This window comes from Mastigoproctus giganteus, chromosome 8, assembly GCF_048544385.1.
Source record: "Mastigoproctus giganteus isolate SK-2022 chromosome 8, ASM4854438v1, whole genome shotgun sequence".
Classification (NCBI taxonomy): Eukaryota; Metazoa; Arthropoda; class Arachnida; order Uropygi; family Thelyphonidae; genus Mastigoproctus; species Mastigoproctus giganteus.
The window spans coordinates 176,167,570-176,190,101 of NC_143582.1; the positions used below are offsets into that span (position 1 = coordinate 176,167,570).

At 39.8% G+C, this 22,532-nt stretch overlaps 1 protein-coding gene across 1 annotated transcript in view; it reads left to right on the forward strand.

Annotated features, from left to right (window-relative positions):
* Positions 1 to 22,532, forward strand: part of LOC150082029 (rho guanine nucleotide exchange factor 17-like) — an 862,761-nt gene that overhangs the window by 460,743 nt on the left and 379,486 nt on the right. The window lies entirely within an intron of this gene.

Below are 22,532 nucleotides of genomic sequence, written 5' to 3' on the forward strand. Positions count from 1 at the left end.
CTCTTTCTCCTGATCACTCGGCTACAGTAGCGGAATTTAGTATGGATAATTTTGCATAATTGAATATACCTCATTTCGTGTTACAATTGAATACTCTACTCAGGAAACTTAAAGAAAAACAAGAAATTTAAATTGATGAGAAAGAGTATTCCCATATATCTGGAATTGGGTTTCATAAAATAATAATGTGTAAAATGGTGGTAATCCTATCAGTCAAATTTAGCTTAATAATATAACTACAGATTTTAATGTAGTGCTTATAGGGATATTAACTGTTATATTTACAAACCATGCAAGAAGTGGAAGTTAAATAATATTGTAACAGATTTTAAAAAAAAATCTTTTTATTTTAATTTATTACACTGGTCAACACATAAAATGTTACAAAAACAAAAATATCCAATCTTGTTTTTCTGGTTTTTCCTTCTTTTAGAGTTACAGCCTCATTACCAGTAGCATGAAGTGTGTTCACTGTTGAGCTATACACCATTAAGTTAGCCCTTAGTAAGATTATTGATCTTTCCATCTCAACGGCCATAACACTTGTCAACACATAAAATGTTACGAAAATACCTAATCTTGACTAATTTAATGCTGCTGAACACAAAAATCACATTAAAATTTGTCGATTGGCTCTTGTTTTCGAATTACAGTTGGGTCTCATATTAGCAGGTTACTCTGCATTATCAACTATGGCTGTCAGCTAAATGCATGCCAACACCGCAGTTTCAGTACCACCACCGGGCGTCTCCGTAGCCAGGTGGGAAGGAGCAGCAGTGCGTAGTACACGCTTCTTGATTAGACCGGGGTTCGAGCCCATCACCACCAAATACGGAGGATGCGGAAAGGTCAAGGGAATGACCACCGCATATTCCCGGAGCAATATGGTTGCTAATGCTCCTAAAAACCAAATAACAAACAACAACAACAACAGTACCACCACCATGCTCTTATCATGTGATAGACATCTGTGACCTTGCTCTGCATCACACAATAAGCTGTTGCCGCCTCAAATGCATCTTCAACTCTGTTGCAGAAATCCTGGAATATGGCTAGGTACTGGGTAATTTGTTCTCAGTTAATGGTTGTTCTCTGTGAGATTCCTATTTTTTGCACAGTATTTGTGTCATGTAACATTAATATGCCCCTTAATTGTGTGAATAGTCCAGATGACTTCTGTTTTGTATGTGGAGAAGTGGGCCACTATGCTATTTCACTGCTGTGTTATGAGACAAGACAAGACGCGTATTTGGTGGACACCAAGGCATCCACCAAATATGCCTGTCCCACATGTGACCTTTGGTTGTTCAGCTGCTGTTAGTAGTAGTGGCATGTGATGCAAGAAAGCAAGTGTATGAGCTTATGCAGCATCAGCCAAAAAAAAAAAAAAAAAAAAAATCACACCATTCCCTCCAAATACCTGTCCAGTTCCTCCTTAAATTTATTTAACCTATCAACTTCCACAATGACAGATGGAAGTTTGTTCTAGCAATTAACCACCCGCTGGCTAAAGGCAAATTTCCGCACATCTATTCTACCTCTGTCTTTTCTTAATTCAAATTTATGCCCCCTTAGGTTCGTAATCTGAACAAGTGGAAGGATCCCATCAGAATTCAGCGTGCTCAACCCATTCAAGGCCTTATACACCTCAATCAGATCACCGTGCAGGTGCCTGGTCTCCAGCCACTGCAATTTGCAGAACTTAAGCCTCTCTTGGTAAGAGGATTCCCTCCATTCCCCTCGGCCCCGGGTGCCAAGCGAATGTGATCGAGCGTTTTCTCTGTGCTTAAAAAGTGATTATCTAAAAGCGATTTAAAGTTATATTAAGTTCCTGTCCTTAAGAAATTTAATTTTCATATCAGCTACTGTCACAAAAAGTACTTGTACAGAGCAAGAAAGAAAAGCTACCTTTCTTTATTTTTCATACTTCTTTTACTAACACTTAATACTCTATGCTTGATCACACCAGGTACTGCTCCTGCCTCTCCCGTGGCGGAGCCGGAAGTCTTGGCAGAAAAGCTAATCTGCCAAGGGCTAAAAGGAGCAAACATGGATCAACATGCCTTTCCGCCTCTCGAGCCGACAAGCTCTCGGCCAGAGTTAGACAATGAGCATAACACCTCGCAACCCAAGAGGATGAAAACCACTTCCTCAGCGACAAATTGTCCTGCATTTCTAATAATGCACTCTCTTGAAGATCAGCCTCTCAGTAAGCTCTCTCCATTTGTTATCCAAAAACACCTGGAAAGTCTGGCAGGATCGCCTAAGACAGTCAAGAGACTGCAATCAGGTGACCTACTAGTGGAAACAATAAACCATGGACATTCGCAGAAACTACTAAACCTTGCCAACTTCGCTGGAATTCCAGTAAAGGTTTCTCCCCATGCTACCCTAAATACATCCAAAGGGATTATATCCAGCTGGGATCTTTTGAATGTCACGGAGGAGGAGATAATGCAAGAACTTCAAGACCAAAATGTCATTGCAGTCAAAAGGATTATGACTAAAAAAGACAATATACTTGCACCTACAAGGAACATTATTCTCACTTTCAATACGCCAAATCTACCAACATCAATAAAAGCAGGCTATCTACTTTGTCGCATTAGGCCCTACATCCCTAATCCTTTGAGACCGGCGGAATTACTTGACAAGTACAGGTCACTGATGAAAAAAAGCCGTGAATTAGGGTTGAAATTGAAAGTGTCTGCAATTCTGCCCAGACACGATAGGAGGGAGTATATGATGAGAGCCCTGTCAATCAATTCGGCCCTGGAAAGATTGTGCAGGGCTCAAGGGGTAGAATTTTTTTCAGCCTGGTCTGTACTTGTTAACAGGAGAGACTGCTTCTACAGGGATGGGATACACTTAAATAGAAAGGGTGCAAGAATGTTTGCTGATGCTATCGAGGCAATGTTAGGTGGGTCGGAAAACTGCTAGATTGGGGGGATACAAGGACTAATAGATTAACAGTAGCCACTGGCAGAGGTGAAAGTGATTCTTGCACTGCTTCTATTGGAATGAGCCGCAGCCTGGAAAATAAGATGCAGGATATTTCAGAGACTGCTGGGAATCATTGGGGTACAAGTAAACACATGGGTTGTGTTAGGGTAGCTAAGAAAAAGAACAGGTGCATGTATACTTGTGTGTACACCAATGCTAGGAGTTTAGTAAATAAATTTGATGAATTTGAGGTATTGCTCAAAACATCAAAGGCAGATATTGTGGGGATTTCAGAGACGTGGTGTCACACAGATGTAAGAAATGCAGAACTGGAATTTGGGGAGTACAATGTGTACAGAAAGGATAGACAGGATAGGAAGGGAGGAGGGGTTATGCTATTAATTAAGAAACACATAAAATCCAAGGAAGTGAAGCCAGTCGACATCGCTGGACAGTGCAGTGTCGAGTCAGTTTGGTGTGACATAAGCATTGGGAGATCAAAATTGAGAGTAGGAGTGTGCTATAGGCCTAATGACTCTGATGAGTATAATAAGAAACTGTTCGGAGAAATAGAGTGGGCCAGTAAATCAGAGAGTCTTATAATGGGGGATTTTAATTTCCCAGATATTGACTGGAATTTGGGGGCTGGTCACTCACACAGTAGCAAGGCTTTTGTGGATTTATTGGATGATTGTTTTCTACATCAGCATGTTCGGGAGGCAACTAGAGGGAGTAATACTCTTGATTTGATTATCAGTAGTGATTCTTCATGCATTAAGAATCTGCAGATAAATGAACCACTTGGTGGCAGTGATCACAGTGTGCTGAAGTGGGAGTTACTCAAAGAGGTAACTACCATTAGGGGTAAAGGGAAGGGGTATTGCTTTCGTAAAGGCGACTACAATGGACTGAGACAGTATTTAAATTCTATACAGTGGGATCAACTGGTGATGTTGCCAACAGCGGGTTCAAAATGGGAGGCATTCAAAGAGCTTATCGTGGAAGCTACTAGGCTTTACATACCAACTAAGAAATATTGTTCAAGGTTTAGGCCTAAATGGTTGTCAGATGAACTAATGAGGCATATGGCAGAGAAGAAAAATGCATGGGATACATACAAATTAACACGTGACACGGATGCCTATGATAGATACAAGTTGATCTGTAACCAAGTTACAAAGGAGGTTAGGCAGGCGAAGGCAGATTACGAGAGATCCTTGGCAAGGGATGCGAAGAAAAACAGCAAAGAGTTCTTTACTTATGTAAACTCTAGAAGGAAGGGGATGAATCAGATTGGTCCACTTGAGATCGATGGGTCAACTGTTGATGACCCTGCTCGGGTAGCTAACAAACTAAATGAATATTTTGCATCGACATTCACACATGAGGAGTTATTCAGCGAGGGGAATGCCAGAGGTGTATTCAACTCTAGCAGTAAGCTAGAGAATCTTGTAATAACTGAGAGCAAAGTGGAGGAGAAATTGTTGAAGATAAACACAAGAAAGGCACCTGGGGTGGATGGGATCTATCCAGTTATATTAAAGGAGGCAGCAAAGGAGGTAAGCAAACCCTTAGCCATAATTATGAGAGCTTCCTTGGACTCAGGGGAGGTACCCATTGACTGGAGATGTGCAAATGTGACCCCAATTCACAAAGGGGGATCAAAGGCTGACACAAGTAATTATAGACCTGTGAGTTTAACTTCTGTTCCCGGAAAATTAATGGAGGCACTGGTGAAAGAAGCACTGCAGGATCATCTAGACAAGACTTCAGTTATAGCTAGGACACAGCATGGTTTTGTTAAGGGGAAGTCTTGCCTGACCAATTTGATTGGATACTATGATGTAGTCACAAAAGAACTGGATGCAGGGAATAACTTTGATATTATATACTTGGATCTTAGAAAGGCTTTTGATACTGTTGCACATGGAAGACTGCTGCACAAATTGGAGCAGTGTGGCATTGGAGGCAAGTTGCTGCTATGGATAAAGGGGTGGTTGAGGGGGAGAAGACAGAGAGTGGTAATCAATGGACACTGCTCATCGTGGACTAATGTTATTAGTGGAGTCCCTCAGGGTTCAGTATTGGGGCCTTTATTGTTTTCTGTATTTATAAATGATATTGATGATGGTATATCAGGCTTAATGTCCAAGTTTGCAGACGATACGAAGGTTGGCAGGGTTGTCAAGGACACTACTGACACTATGCTGCTGCAACAGGATTTGGAAAGGTTGAGCAGATGGGCTTCGAGGTGGCAAATGAAGTTTAACATTGACAAATGTAAAGTACTACATATGGGAAACAGCAACCCCAGAGCAACGTATCAACTCTGTGGTACTACACTGACAGTGGTAGAGAATGAAAGGGACCTGGGGGTGGTGGTGCAGGCAGATATGAAGTTCTCTGAGCAGTGCAGACGAGCTGCAAGAGTAGCTCATGGTGTATTGTCAATGATATATAGGAATTTTTCTAGCAGGGATAAGGAGGTGATTATTCCCTTGTATAAGGCAATGGTCAGGCCACACCTAGAGTACTGTATACAGGCCTGGAGGCCTCATTTCAGGAAGGATGTAGAGCTGCTGGAACGAGTACAGAGAAGGGCAACTAGATTGGTGAATGGGACAAAGGGGTTCTCTTACGAAGAAAGGCTTAAGTTTTGCAAATTACAGTGTCTGGAAACTAGGCACCAGCGGGGTGATCTGATAGAGGTGTACAAAGCCTTGAATGGTTTGAGCATGCTCAATGCTGATGGGATTCTTCCTCTAGCTCAGAAAAATCACCTGAGAGGGCATAAATTCAAATTGAGGAAAGACAGATGTAGGATAGATGTGCGGAAATTTGCCTTTAGCCAGCGGGTGGTTGGTGGGTGGAACAGACTTCCATCCCTTGTCGTGGAAGTTGATAGCCTAAATAAGTTTAAGGCTCAGCTGGACAGGTATTTCGAACGAACAGAGGGGTGAAGTGGAAGTGGTTATTTTTATTTATTTATGTTACTTTTTTTTTTTTTTTTTTTTTGGCTGATGCTGCATAAGCTTGCTTTCTTGCATCAAATGCCTCTACTAATGCTAATGCTAATGCTAATGCTAATGTTTCAAGTGCCAAAAGTATGGCCACTCTCAAATGGCATGCAGAGGAAATCAAGTTTGCCCCAATTGTGGGTCCTCTGAACACACTCAAAGTGATTGCTCAGCAAAAGAAATGGCTGCCCCAACTCTAAAGGCAACCATCCTGCTTATTCCAGGTCATGCGAGAAATGGAAAACTGAAAAGAAAATTGTGACATATAAGATTGAAAATAAAGTAAGTTTTCAAGAAGCAAGGAAAGTAATTGCTCCCAGTATGACTAAGCGTACATACGCCAGTATTGCGCAAAAGTATCAATCAGTGGGCACCCAAACCGATGTTACAGTACCTATAAATACTTCAATCTCTGACTGGGCTCAGGCTGTTCTCTCTCAGCAACAGTCCAATACCCCTAAGCAGATGAACCAGGCAAATAATACTGCAATTACAGTACCAGCAACATCTCCTTCTCCTCACACAGTGATTGCTTCTACATCAAATAATCGGAGCTCACATTTAAAAAAGAATATCCAAGAAACATCTAGGGATACATTCGACTCATCTAGAGAAGAAACTATATTAGAATTACATGCGGAAGAAGAAATGGACACCGGTTGACCATTCTTCTCCAAAAAAGTCAAACCAAAGCCTGAACGTCACAAGCCAACCACATTAAAAAAACAGTCAGATACAGCTTCTTCTACTAAACACCAATAATGCCTTATATTCTACAATGGAATTGCAGAGGATATTGTAGCAACCTTAATGATATTCAAGTCCTAATTCACCGCTATTCTCCAGTTGGTTTCTGTCTACAGGAAATCTACCTAACTCCACAAATTTCCACCAACATAAAGAACTATGCCATCTATCGACAAGATCGTAATACTTCAAATGCTGCCCGTGGAGGTGTGGCCATCTTCATCAGCTCAAAGATCCCGACCAAACAAATTGTTTTGCACACTGATATTGAAGTTGTTGCCGTACGTTTGATAACCCAGATTGCGTTAACACTAGCATCAGTCTATCTCCCACCAAGTCATACATTCTCTTACCAAGATCTTGAAAACCTGCTAATGCAATTGCCACCCCCGGTCTGTCTGTTGGGTGATTTCAATAGCCACCATCCCTTATGGGGATCAAAAAAAAGTAGATGCACATGGCCGACTAATTGAAACTTTTCTAGACAAACAAAACCTTACTGTTCTTAATACTGGTGCACCCACTCACATACAGTTACCAACTGGACAAACTTCTGCAATTGATCTATCAGTATGTTCCCCGACTCTGTATCCAATCATAGAATGGTCTGTTTTAGATGACCCCTTGGGCAGTGATCATTTTTCGATTATTTGTGATCTGTTCACTGCACAACCACCATTAGTCAATCCTTGCAGGAAATGGAAGTTTTCTCAAGCCAACTGGGTCAAATTTCAATCTTTTGTTACCCTGGATGAGCAATATATACGTACACAGTCGATAGATGAAGCCACAGATTATATCACTTCACACCTACTATCTGCAGCTAAGTGTTCAATTCCACTGTCGAATCCTCGGTCCCGACGGCACCATAATTATTGGTGGAATGAAGACTGCACAAAAGCAAAGAAGTTAAAAAATAAAGCATGGAATTTATTTCGTAGATCACCAACCACGACTAATCTTATCAATTACAAGAAGCTAAGAGCGAAAGCACGTCTCATTCAAAGGCAAGCCAAGAAGAATTCTTGGATTCATTTTGCATCTACCATAAACAGAAACACTAACTCCAGGTTAATATGGAAGAAAATCAGACAGATTTCTGGAAAATTCCCTACAACCCCTTCACCTATTCTTTCATGTAATGGGCAGGAACTCTCTGCTCCTGAGGACATAGCAAATGCTTTGGGCAAAACGTTTGCTAAAGTTTCAGCGGTCTCAAATTATTCTGCGGATTTTCAGAAAATAAAGACCAAGACCGAAGAACGAGCCATAAACTTTCGAACCTCAGTTTTCCTTCCGTATAACCAGCCTCTTCAATATCACGAACTTCTACATGCCATGAAAACGACACACAACGGTGCTGCTGGGCCAGATGGAATATCTTATATCATGTTACAAAACCTTGGTGACAAAAAGTTACAAATACTACTGGTCTACTATAACAGAATATTTATGGAAAACATTTATCCCATCTCTTGGCATCATGCCACAGTTCTTGCCTTTTTGAAACCTGGAAAAGACCCTACAGGGCCATACAATTACCGACCAATTTCCCTCTCCAGTTGCCTCAGTAAATTACTCGAAAAAATTATTCATAATCGACTTGTTTGGACCATCGAAACACAACACCTAATGAGTAATAATCAGCATGGCTTTCGTAAGAACAGGTCCTCCTTAGATCTCATGATTAAGGCAGAGTCTGCAATTCGCAATGCCTTCGTAAAAAATGAACATCTCGTTTTGGTTTCCATAGACATAGAGAAGGCATTTGACACTACCTGGCGTCATGGCATTCTCAGCGACCTCCATGCCCTTGGTCTACGAAGCAACCTTCCTATATTCATCAGAAACTTTCTCAAGAATCGTTCGTTCCAAGTTCGATACCACAACTCGCTTTCTATGACATTTTTACAGGAAGAAGGAGTGCCACAAGGTTCTGTATTGAGTGCAATCCTCTTCGCCCTTAAAATTGATTCTATAACAAAAGAACTTCCAAATACAGTTGAGACCTATCTTTATGCGGATGATCTCTCCATTTCTTGCCATTCTCAGAATATGAGATCCATTGAACGGCAACTGCAGTTATCCTTGAATAAGGTGCAAAGGTGGGCAGGACTCAATGGCTATCGTCTACCTCAGCAGAAAACTGTTGCAGTCCACTTTTGTAATCAACGAAAAATGCATACAGATCCTGAACTTCAGATGTCAAATTTTACCATTCCAGTGACCAACAATATCAGATTCTTGGGGTAATCCTTGACAGAAAACTAAATTTCTTTGAGCACATTAAATCGCTGCATACTTACTGCCTTAAAAAACTGAACATACTGAGAGCTTTATCTGCAATGTCTTGGGGAGCAGACCGTACATCTCTGCTTCTGCTATATAGAGCATTGATCAGATCCCGTTTGGATTATGGTGCTCCAATCTACGATTCTGCCCGAAAGAGTACACTACGCTGGTTGGACCCTATACAGCATAGTGCACTGCGGATTGCCCTTGGCGTATTCAGGACATCCCCTACCCAAAGTTTATATATTGAAGCACATGAGCCCCCTCTTTGTCTCCGCAGGAAAACACTACTTCTTAAGTATGCAGCCCGAATACAGAACTGCTGTCAGCATCCTATTGGGCCATATCTCTTTAATCCACCACTGCAAAACCTTTATAGAAATAAACCCAGTAAAATAAGACCAGCAGGCTTACGCCTAATTGAAATAACACAGAGTTGGAATATTCCTAATGTCAACAGGCTAGACGTAGTGAAATGCTTTCTCCCACCTTGGACACCTCCTCCACAATTAACTTGTGATACTTATTTTCAAAAATGGGGAAAGAATCTTCTACCGTCACTCAACGTGAAACAACTCCATGCAAGCCATATTCAGAAATATGCTAGTTTATTGCCAATATATACTGATGGCTCCAAATCACACTCAGCTGTTGGAGCAGCAGCAGTATTTCCCTCTACAATCATTTCTGCTTCCCTTCCACCTGAGTATAGCAACTTCTCTGCAGAACTTCATGCAATAAAGTTAGCTTTAGAAAACCTGAATCTCTACCCATCTCTAAAATATATTGTATACACTGACTCTCTAAGCTCAATTACAGCAATACAAAACTTTTCTTATAAGGTTCATCCTATATTAAACCAAATCAGAAGTCTTATTAAAAATTGAGGAACGTCATCAATCAGTGACCTTTTGCTGGATCCCAGCCCATTTGGGGATAAAAGAGAATGAACTCGCTGACAAAACTGCCAAAAATCCATCAACTTATGATTTAACCCTTGCTCCTATTCCAATCTATGACTACAAGCATATCATACAAACAACATGTCTTGCGATGTGGAAAGAGTTATGGCACACCCAAAGCAATAATAAACTTTATCAGTTGAAACAGGATCCACAGCTTTGGCGCTCTAGCACCAAAACAGTACGAAGAGAAGAAGTAGTGCTTGCACGAGCACGGATAGGACATACATATCTGACTCATCTTCACCTACTTACAGGAGAGGATCCTCCTCATTGTCCACACTGTTCCTCGCACTTATCAGTCAAACACATTCTCGTTGACTGCCCTCACTATGATCAGGACAGAATATCCATCCTCCTTTCCCTAAAAAATCTTCCGGAACCGAAGACATTAAAAAATATTATAGGTGACGATGCAAACATCAATGAATTCTTCTCTTTTTTGAAAAAAATTGGATTGTATCATAAATTTTAAAACATCACTCTAATAAACCATAAATTGATTCTATCTGAAATTTGATTTTTATTATTTTCCTGTGAATAGGTGCACTATAGCCCCAGTAGCTCGTGCGCCATTAAACCCCCATCACAACAAAAACATTCATTCCCCTCACCAATCCCGTTGCTCTTCTCTGTACATGCTCAACAAATCTGCATCCTTCCTAAAATGAGGCCTCCAGACCTGTATGCAGTACTCAAGGCATGGCCTGACCATGCCTTATACAGAGAGACAATCACTTCCCTTTCCCTACTAGCAAAATTCCTATATATCATTGACAAAACCCCATGACCTGCCCTGGCAGCCTGTCTGCATTGCTCAGAAAACTTCATATCTGACTGCACAATTACTCCCAGGTCTTTTTCATTTTCTACCACCTTAAGTGTAGTACCACAGTACTACAGTTGTGTTAGCCTTGTGCTAACATAGAATGGGAGCACGTATCCATGTTCGCTGTTGTCGAGATACTGACACCTACACGACCCCTGCAATTATTACATTGCAGACCTGTATGCAGTACGCAAGTCGTGGCCTGACCATTGCCTTATACAGAGGGACAATCACCTTCCTTTTCCTACTAGCAAAATTCCTATATATCATTGACAAAACCCCATGACCAGCCTTGGCAACCTGTCTGCATTGCTCAGAAAACTTTATATCTGACTGCACAATTACTCCCAGGTCTTTTTCATTTTCTACCACCTTAAGTGTAGTACCACAGTACTACAGTTGTGTTAGCCTTATGCCAGTTGTGATAGACTTGTGCTAACACAGAATGGGAGCATGTATCCATGTTCGCTGTTGTCGAAATACTGACACCTACACGACCCCTGCAATTATTACATGTGTGAAGTTGGAAAGATTTTGACACCAACCCATTCTTCCTTGTAGATACTCAAAAACTGATCACCATGTGTGAATCACAATTTTATATCACCCTTTCCTGACTTCAAGCCTTCACCTATGTCACAGAACAATCCATTCTTACACAAGGGTTGGGGAGAGGGGTTGCTAATGCAAAGCCAACTCAGTGTATATGTGTATGTATATGTGCCTATTGTCTTTATTATGTTTCCATCCATTTGTCTGTCCACAAGTGACATCTTGAATCCCGGTGGATGAATTTTCACGAAATTTTATATTTGGGCCTTTTAAAAATATTTGTCAGGCCATTCTGAATTTCATTACAATCAGACAAATTGATATACAGTACGTATTATTTCTTTTTTACCATACAATTTGTATGGAAAAATGAAATTCATTGATTTATTGTAGTTTTAATGCAGTATTATTAGCTTTAGATAGTCTGTGCATGCTTTGCATGTTTTGTTATATAAGAGTTCCGAACATGGTATTGCTTGTGAAGAAATACATATATATAAGGATTAAAAGAGACTTAACAAAAAAAAAGAAGTTTATGGGATAAGAGTAATAAATATTAGACAGGTGTAATTAACCTTGATGGTTATTAGACAGTTGTAATTAATCTTGATGGCTAAGTTTAGGGAGGTAAAACCCAAGTGTTTTATTTAGAACCCAAGTGTTTTATTTTTATTCTATAAAGTTATAATCCTAGTAATTAATTGATAAGATAACTATATTTACTTTTCACTTCTGTTAATTACAGAAAATTAAGAAATTCATTTTAGTTGAGAAAAAAATTTCAGCATGTGAGAAAGTAATGCACTGCTTATATTAACTAACTTGTGTTTTGTGTGTGCATGTGGTGTAAAGCTAATTAAAAGTGTCCTTGATAGGATGTAAAATTTTAGAAGGCATGCATGCAAGATTTTCCATATGTTGTAAAATTAGGAAAAAGTAACGTTTGCTTTGTATGCTGTAAGTAGATGTGAATCTTTCAATTTATAGTGGTGGGAAGTGAAATGTGATCAGACAAAGAAATAAGCATAAGAAACAAGGTGAATTGCATATAAAGAAATGTGAAAACAGATGTAGCATTTCAAAGTGAGAATGATATTTTAATATGTAAGATATTTTTGTCGTCTCGCATATTAAAATATTTCACATATTAATATCTCACATATTTCACATATGTATCTCACACGTGAGATACATATGCGAGATATTAATTTTAAGATATTTTTAATATATCTTTCTCTAAGTTGTGCTGATTGTGCAAGTGTGTTGTTAAAGAAATATATTCCTGAACACTGTGCCCATAGATAAAATTCAAAAAAAAAAAAAAAAAAGGAGTAAAAAATAGCAGAAATCATTAGTGAAATTGCACAGGGAAGGAAAGAAGTGTTCATGGATTTTAAAAATGTGAATTCTGTCATCTGTAGCGTTTTTTTTTATTGCTACAAATTGTGATTCCAAGCTCTATCTCATTGTGGTGACCATCTCTCCTGTTAAAATTGAAAGCAGCTTGCTCTCAGTACCAGCATGAAGGAAAATCTACAGACTACAACAGTGGTCATCCTCTTGTGAACAAACCAAATACGTATGGGGATTCCTTTAAAAAACATTTTTGCACTTAGTGTTGATATTGCCCTGTTATGGTATGCTTAAAAACTGGAGTAGCATGGTATTAAAAGAGGAGATTTGGCAATTGGTGGTAATAGGCTACCCTTGTTATCTCAATAATTTGTATGCTGAAAAGGGGACCAAATGCCTTCCTGCAAAAATGGATGATTATTTAAATAACAGTAGTAGTAATGGCAAATGATGCAAGAAAGCAAGCTAAAGTAGCATCAGCCTAAAATTGCAGCATCTTGAGACCAGGCCCCCCACAGGGGCCTGGTTTCAAGATGCTGCAGTTTGTAGGACTGAAGCCCTTCTAGATAAGAGCACCATTTTGTTCCCTTCACCAAACACGTTGCTCTTCTCTGCACCCAGTCTAGCGGCTCTACATCATTCATAAAGCAAGGCCTCCAGAGCTATATACAGTATTCAAGATGTGGCCTAACCATGGCCTTATACAAAGGGATAATCACCTCCTTATACATGCTAGCAAAGTAGTAGTAGTAGTAGTGGCATGTGATGCAAGAAAGCAAGTGTATGAGCTTATGCAGCATCAGCCAAAAAAAAAAAAAAAAAAAAAATCACACCATTCCCTCCAAATGCCTGTGCAGTTCCTCCTTAAATTTATTCAACCTATCAACTTCCACAACGACAGATGGAAGTTTGTTCCAGCAATTAACCACCTGCTGGCTAAAAGCAAATTTCCGCACATCTATTCTACATCTGTCGTTTCTTAATTTGAATTTATGCCCCCTTAGGTTCGTAATCTGAACAAGTGGAAGGATCCCATCAGAATTCAGCGTGCTCAACCCATTCATGGCCTTATATACCTTAATAAAATCACCGCACAGGTGCCTAGTCTCCAGCCACTGCAATTTTCAGAACTTAAACCTCTCTTGGTAAGAGGATCCCTTCATTCCCCTCACCAATCTTGTTGCCCTTCTCTGTACATGCTCAAGTAAATCTACATCGTTCCTAAAATGAGGCCTCCAGACCTGTACGCAGTACTCAAGGCGTGGCCTGACCATTGCCTTATACAGAGGGACAATCACCTCCTTCTCCCTGCTAGAAAAATTCCTATCTATCATTGACAAAACCCCATGACCTTCCCTGCCAGCCTGTCTGCATTGTTCAGAAAACTTCATATCTGACTGCACAATTACTCCCAGGTCTTTTTCATTTTCTACCACCTTAAGTGTAGTACCACAATGTTGGTGTCTATCATTGACAAAACCCCATGAGCTGACCCGGTAGCATGTCTACACTGCTCAGAGAATTTCAGGTCTGGCTGCATAATTACCTCCAGGTCTTTTTCATTCTCCACTACCCTGAGTGTAGCTGTAGCATTAGCTGAGGCATATGATGCAAGAAATCAAGCTTATAGTAATGGGCCAGACACTGGTTTACCTAAACTTTGCTCTAAAGAAAACAAAAAAAAAAAAAATAAAATAAAATAAAGTGCACTCTCTCAAGTGGCATTTTCAGGTTTCGACATCGTCTTTTTCCTGCTAGATCCTCCTCCACTGTTCATAATTGACACGAATTCTATTATAGCATTGGAATTTTTCTTGATATAAATTGTTGAAGTCCCCACATTTGGAGACTCTTTGGAGATTTTTCCTAAATTTTCACCTTTTCTAATTCTATTAATAATTTCCATTTTTTGTTGCAATGTTAAAACTACACATTTTACCGTAAAAAATCGAGAAAAATCATTGAGAATACTCCATGACCTGCTCTGGCAGCCTGTCTGCACTGCTCAGAGAACTTCATATCTGACTGCACAATAACCCCCAGGTCTTTTTCATTATCCACCTTGAGTGTAGTACCACACAGTTGGTATGTTTCTCTAGGGTTACTATTACCCATATGCAATATTTTGCATTTGTCAATGTTAAACTTCAGTCGCCACTTCTCAGCCCACCTGCCTAACGTTTCTAGATCCTGTTGCAGTAGCATATTGTCTTTACTGTCATCAACAACCCTACCAACCTTTGTATCATCTGCAAACTTCGACATTAAGCCTGATATACCTTCATCAGTATCATTGATAAATACACAAAACAATGGGCCCAGCACTGAACCCTGGAGGACTCTGCTAATGACATTAGTCCACCTAGAACAGTGTCCATTTATTACCACTCTCTGCCGTCTCCCACTCAAACATCCCTTTATCCATTATAGCAACTTGCCCTTAATGCCATACTGCTCCAATTTGTACAGCTGTCTTCCAAGTGCAACAGTATCAAAAGCTTTCTTGAAATCCAAGTACGTGATATCAAAATTATTTTTTGCCTCCAGTTCCTTTGTGACCACATCATAGTATCCAATCAAATTGGTCAGACAAGACTTCCCCTTAACAAACCTGTGCTGTGTCTGAACTATTACTGCAGTCATGCCTAGGTGATCCTGTATCACCTCTTTAACCAGTGACTCCATTATTTTCCCTGGAACAGAAGTTAAACTAAGGTCTATAATTATTTGTTTCACCCTATGGACCCCTTTGTGAATTGGGGGTACATTTGCACATCTCCAGTCCATGGAGATCTCTCCTGAGCATCCATAATTATAAGGATGCTCTCATAATTATGGCTAAGAGTTTGTTTACTTCACTTGCTGCCTCCTTTAGTATGACCGTATAGATTCCATCTGCCCTGGGTGCCTTTTTTATGTTTAACTTCAACAATTTCCCTTCCACTTTTCTCTCAGTTATTACAAAATCACTTGGCTGTCTGTTAGGGTTTGATAAACTTCCGGCATTCCCCTCCTTAAATAACCCCTTATGGGTGAATGTAGATGCAAAATACTCATTCAGTTTATCAGCTACTTGAGCAGAATCATCAATATTCGAACCATCTATGTTAAATGGTCCTATCTGATTCATCCCTTTCCTTCTAGAGTTTACATAAGTAAAGAAATCTTTTCTGTTTTTCTTTGTATCCTTTGCCAAAGATTTCTCGTAATCTGCCTTTGCCTGCCTAACCTCCTTTGTGACTTGATTGCAGACTAGCTTATATCTGCCATAGGCTTCTGTGTCACCTGATAATTTATATGCATCCCATGCATTTTCTTCTCTGCCACGAGCCTGATTAATTCATCTGACCTCCATTTAGGCCTGAACCCTAAACAGTATTTCTTAGTTGGTATGAAAAGCGCCTAGTTTCCTCCAAGATTAAGTACCTGAACGCTTCCCATTTAGAATTCACCGTCGGTAACATCATCAGTTGACCTTGTATAGAATTGGAAAAAACTGTCTGAGACCATTGTAGCCTTTATGAAAACAAAAATCTTTCTCTTTACCCTTGATGGTAGTTACATCTTTAAGTAAAACCCACATCAGATATCTGTCACCTAGTATCTACTTTATCTGTGAATTCTTAATGCATGAATAATCACTGCTGACAATCAGATTGAGAGTATTACTCCCTCTGGTTGCCCCTTGCACATGTTGCTCTAGAAAACAATCCTCCAATAAATCCACAAAAGTCTTGCTAGTGTGCAAGTGACCAATCCACAAATTCCAGTTAATATCTGGAAAGTTAAAATCGCCCATTTCAAGACATTCTGATTTACTGGCCCACTCTATTTCTCTGCACAACTGTTCGTTGTACTCGTCAGAGTGTATTACCACACAGTTGATAAGTTACTCTGGGGTTACTGCACCCCATGTGCAGTTCCTTGCATTTGTCAATGTTAAATTTCAGCTGCCATTTCTCAACCAATAGACCCAATTTTCCCAGATCTTGTTGCAGTAGTTCACTCTGATGATTGTCGGTAACCACTCTGCCAACCTTTGTATCATCTGCAAACTTAGACATTAAGCCTGATATATCTTTATCATTGATAAATATTGAAAACAACAACATACCCAGCACTGGACCCTGGGGAACTCCACTAATAACATTAGTCTGTGAAGAGCAGTGCCTATTGATAACCACTCTCTGTCTCCTTCCACTTAACTTTCCCTTGATGCGACATTGCTGCAGATAGTACATCAGTTGTTTATGTGCAACAGTATCAAAAGCCTTCCTGAAATATAAGTATATGATGTAAAAATTATTTTTTTGCATCCAATTCCTTGATCCCTGCATAATAGGAACCTATCACATTGGTTAAACAAGACCGCCCTTTGACAAATCCATGATTAATGTGTTTTCAGCATTGCGTGCCTGTCGAAATTTTCATGCATTACTTCTTTGACCAGTGATTCCATTATTTTTCCTGGGACAGACGTTAAGCTAACAGTTCTGTAATTACTCATGTCACCTTTTGATCCACCTTTATGAATTGGGGATATATTCACACTTCTTCCATCCATAGGGTAAAAAAAAAAAAAAAAAGCCTCCTCAACGGCTCATTGGTCCTCTAGTCCATAGGGATCTCCCCTAAAGCCAAGGATGCTCTCATAATTGTGGCTAAGGATTTGCTTACCTCCTTTGCTGCCTCTCGTAATATAATTGGATAGATTCCATCTGCCCCAGGTGCTTTTTATGTCCATCCTCAACAATTTCTCCTCCACTTTTCCTTTCAGTTATCAGAAGGTTGTTTTGCTCTTCATTAGAGTTTTAGAAACTTTTTGCATTTCATACCCCAAACCTTGGAGGCTCAAATCTGGTGAATATGGGCTTGGCACACCCAGGGTTCTGTTCTTGGTGATTCCATTTTACTTTTCTCTCTCTCTCTCTTGCCAATGTGCCAATAAAAACCAAACCAACCAACCAACTCTCTCTCTCAGGGTAACTTGGAAATTTCTTTTTGGCTGGCGCAGCATAAGCCTCGGGCTTCCTTGCTCCATATGGCTAATAATAATAATTCCTCATGTGTGAGTGTTGATGCAAAATAACTATTCAATTTGTCCGTAACCTGAGTAGGATCATCAACAGTTAACCCATAAATATCAAGTAGCCCAATGTGATTCAACCCGTTCCTTCTACTGTTAATATAAGCATGGAAGTCTTTGCTGTTTTTCTTTAAATTTTTTAAGAACAGATGAATTCTGTCTGATCCAGAAAAGTTTTAATAATAAATGATATGAAGCTTTCAGGGCTAAATGGACCCCTTCATTTAGAAAATTCTAACGAGATAAAGACGTTAGTGACAAAATTTAAAAGATACAGAGTTGTGCATGCATGGACAAATGATTAAACATTCAACTACTAGATTGCTGCCCATTGTTGTTGCATGGATGTGTGTGGATTTGCTGGCAGCATTTATCCAGTTTCAAGATAGTTGCCCCAAGATAGGGTGTAGCCTCGTGCCCTTGCAGCGATTCATAGTTCTTGAATTGCACGAGATGTTAAGCGACTCTAGCCAGAGGCGGTGGCGAAAATGTCGGGATTGGTCAATCACTTCATAATCGTGCTTGGGGGTAAGCTTATGGTGAGTCATCCAGAAGTGTTCTAGGATTGGTCAGTCTCACCAAGGCGAATTGATCTGTCATGCTCTACAAGGCAGTCTTGATGGCATCTCGAGTTCTCTCCTATGTAGCAGCTGCCACAATCTTTGCAAGTTACATGGCATACCACACTGCTACGCAAAAGTGGGGCGAGCAGAGTCTTCACGTTAGAAACCAGAGAACGCCAGCTGCGGGAATATCGCATTTTATGCGGTATTCCCAGAGGATTTTTGAAATCTGGCCCGATATGCCCATATAGTAAGGAATGTTTTTAAATTCTTTGCCAATGATTTCTCATCTGCCTTAGTTTGCCTAACCTCCTTTGCGACTTTATTACAGACTAATTTATATCTACCATAGGCTTCTGTATCACCTTATTTGTATGTATCCCATGCACTTTTGTGCTGTGCCACGTTTCTCATTAGTTCATCTGACATACAATTTGGGTCTAGGCCTTGAATAGTAATTCTTTGTTGGTATGAAAAGCCTAGTAGCTTCTTTGATTACTTCTTTGAATGCTTCCAATTTAGAATTTGCTGTTGATAATGCCATCAGTTGGTCCCACTGCACACAATTTAAAAAACTGTCTGAGACCTCTGTCTTATGAAAGCAAAAGCCTTTCCCTTTACCCTTGATAGTAGTTATATCTTTAATGAAATTCCACATTAGTGTACTGTAATCACTGCCATTCAGTGGGTCTTTTACCTGTGGATTCGTAATAAGAATCACAACCAGATCAAAAGTATTGGTTCCTCTTGTTGCCTCTCTAACATGCTGCTATTGAATACAGTCATCCAAGAAATCCACAAAAGTCTTGCTAGTGTGTGAGTGACCAATACACAAATTCCAGTCAACACCTGGAAAGTGAAAATTTCTATTATGAGACATTCTGATTTGCTCGCCCACTCTATTTCCCTGTGTAACTGTTCCAGACCGTGTTTATGTATTTCAAGGACTGAGGCACAAAATTATATTGAGGCCCTTGAACTTTTTTATTGATAAAGTATGACAGTAAAAATTTTGTATTATTACTAAAATAATTTATTTACATACCATAAGAATAAAATTGTATTTTATACAAGTATTGTATAAAAGAGTTTAACAGAATTATAGTTTTAACAATAACAAATATTAAGACACTATTAAATAAGAACTAAGAACATAAGAATACTTAATATATTCTGTCCATCCTTATAAAATCCCCAGACTATCTGCAACAAGGAATAGGCATAGGAGCATGTATGCTTGCATGTATACCAATGCTAGAAGTATAGTAAATAAATTTGATGAATTTGAAGTGTTGGTCAAGACATCAAAGGCGGATATTGTTGGGATAGCAGAGACGTGGTGTCACAAAGATATAAGGATTGCAGAACTGGAATTTGGGGAGTACAATGTGTACAGAAAGGATAGACAGGACAGAAAGGGAGGGGGTGTTATGCTGTTAATTAAGAAAAACATAAAATCAAAGGAAGTGCACCCAGTTAATATAGATGAACAGTGCTCTGTTGAGTCAGTTTGGTGTGAGATAAGCACTGCGAAAGTAGAAATAAGAGTAGGAGTGTGTTATAGGCCTAATGACTTGAATGAGTACAATGAACAATTGTACAGAGAAATAGAGTGGGCCAGTAAATCAGAATGTCTTATAATGGGGGATTTTAACTTCCCAGATATTGACTGGAACTTGTGCTTGTGGGTTGGGCACTCACACACTAGTCAGACTTTTGTGGATTTATTGGATGATTGTTTTCTGCAGCAGCATGTTCGAGAGGCAACCAGAGAAAGTAACACTCTTGATCTGGTTATCAGCAGTGATCATTCGTGTATTAAGAATTTGCAGATAAAGGAACCACTAGGTGGCAGTGATCACAGTGTGCTGAAGTGGGATTTACTCAAAGAGGTAACTACCGTCAGGGGTAAAGGAAAGGGTTTTTGCTTCCGTAAAGGGGAGTACAGTGGTCTCAGACAGTTTTTAAATTCTGTACAGTGGGATCAACTGACGATGTTACAAACAGTAAATTCTAAGTGGGAAGCATTCAAGGAATTAATCGTGGAAGCTACTAGACTTTATATACCGATTAAGAAATATCGTTCAAGGTTTAGGCCTAAATGGTTATCAAATGAACTAATGAGACTCGTGACAGAGAAGAAAAATGCATGGGATGCATATAAATTATCAGGTGACGCAGAAGCCTGTGGCAGATATAAGCTAGTCTGTAATCAGGTCACAAAGGAGGTTCGGCAGGCGAAGGCGGATTACGAGAAATCTTTGGCAAAAGATGCTAAGAAAAACAGCAAGGATTTCTTTACTTATATAAACTCTAAAAGGAAGGGGATGAACATGATTGGTCCACTTGACATCAATGGTTCGACTGTTGATGATCCTGCTCAGATAGCAAACAAACTGAATGAGTATTTTGCATCTACATTCACACGTGAGGAATTATTACAGTTTGAAAATGGAAGAAGGTTATCAAATTGTAGCAGTGTGCTTAATGATTTTGTAATAACTGAGAGCAAAGTGGAGGAGAAATTGTTGAAGTTAAACATAAGAAAGGCACCTGGGGTGGATGGGATCTATCCAGTTATTTTAAAGGAGGCGGCAAAGCAACTAAGCAAACCCTTAGCCATAATTATGAGAGCATCCTTGGACTCGGGAGGTTCCCACGGACTGGAGATGTGCAAATGTGTCCCCAATTCACAAAGGTGGATCGAAGGGTGACACGAGTAATTACAGAGCAGTTAGTTTAACTTCTGTTCCGGGTAAAATAATGGAGTCATTGGTTAAAGATGCATTGCAGGATCATCTAGACAAGACTGCAGCAATAATTCAAACACAGCATGGGTTTGTTAAGGGAAAGTCTTGTCTGACAAATTTGATTGGTTATTATGATGTGGTCACAAAGGAATGGATGCAAAAAATAATTTTGATATCATATACTTGGATTTCAGGAAAGCTTTTGACACTGTTGCGCATGGAAGACTACTGTACAAATTGGAGCAGTATGGTATTAAGGGTAAGTTGCTACAATGGATAAAAGGATGGTTAAGTGGGAGAGGACAGAGGGTGGTAATCAATGGGTGCTGCTCTTCGTGGACTAATGTTATTAGTGGAGTCTCACAGGGTTCGGTGTTGGGTCCACTGTTGTTTTGTGTATTTATCAATGATATTGATGAAGGTATATCAGGCTTAATGTCGAAGTTTGCAGATGACACAAAGGTTGGCAGGGTTGTTAATGACAGTAATGGCAGTGTGCTACTGCAACAGGATCTAGATAATTTGGGCAGATGGGCTAAGAAGTGGCAACTGAAGTTCAACCTTGACAAATGCAAAGTACTGCATATGGGTCGAAGTAACCCCAGAGAAACGTACCAACTGTGTTGTACCACACTTAAGGTGGTAGAAAATGAAAAAGACCTGGGAGTAATTGTGCAGTCAGATATGAAGTTTTCTGAGCAATGCAGACAGGCTGCTAGGGCAGGTCATGGGGTTTTGTCAATGATATATAGGAATTTTGCTAGCAGGGAAAAGGAGGTGATTGTCGCTCTGTATAAGGCAATGGTCAGTCCACGCCTTGAGTACTGCGTACAGGTCTGGAGGCCTCATTTTAGGAAGGATGTAGATTTGCTTGAGCGTGTACAGAGAAGAGCAACACGATTGGTGAGGGGAATGAAGGGATTCTCTTACGAAGAGAGGCTTAAGTTCTGCAAATTGCAGTGGCTGGAGACTAGGCACTTGCGCGGTGATCTGATTGAGGTCTATAAGGCCTTGAATGGGTTGAGCACGCTGAATTCTGATGGGATCCTTCCACTTGTTCAGATTACGAACCTACGGGGACATAAGTTCAAATTAAGAAAGGATAGATGTAGAATAGATGTGCGGAAATTTGCCTTTAGCCAGCGGGTGGTTAATTGCTGGAACAAACTTCCATCTGTCGTTGTGGAAGTTGATAGGTTAAATAAATTTAAGGAGGAACTGGACAGGCATTTGGAGGGAATGGTGTGATTTTTTTTTTTTTTTTTGGCTGATGCTGCATAAGCTCCTACACTTGCTTTCTTGCATCATGTGCCACTACTACTACTACTACTACTACTAACTCATATACAGACAGGACGTTTTTGTACTTCACCAGAATCCAACACTGGTTACTATTTAATTAAAATGTTTTTATTCCTTGCTGTTAATTTCACACATT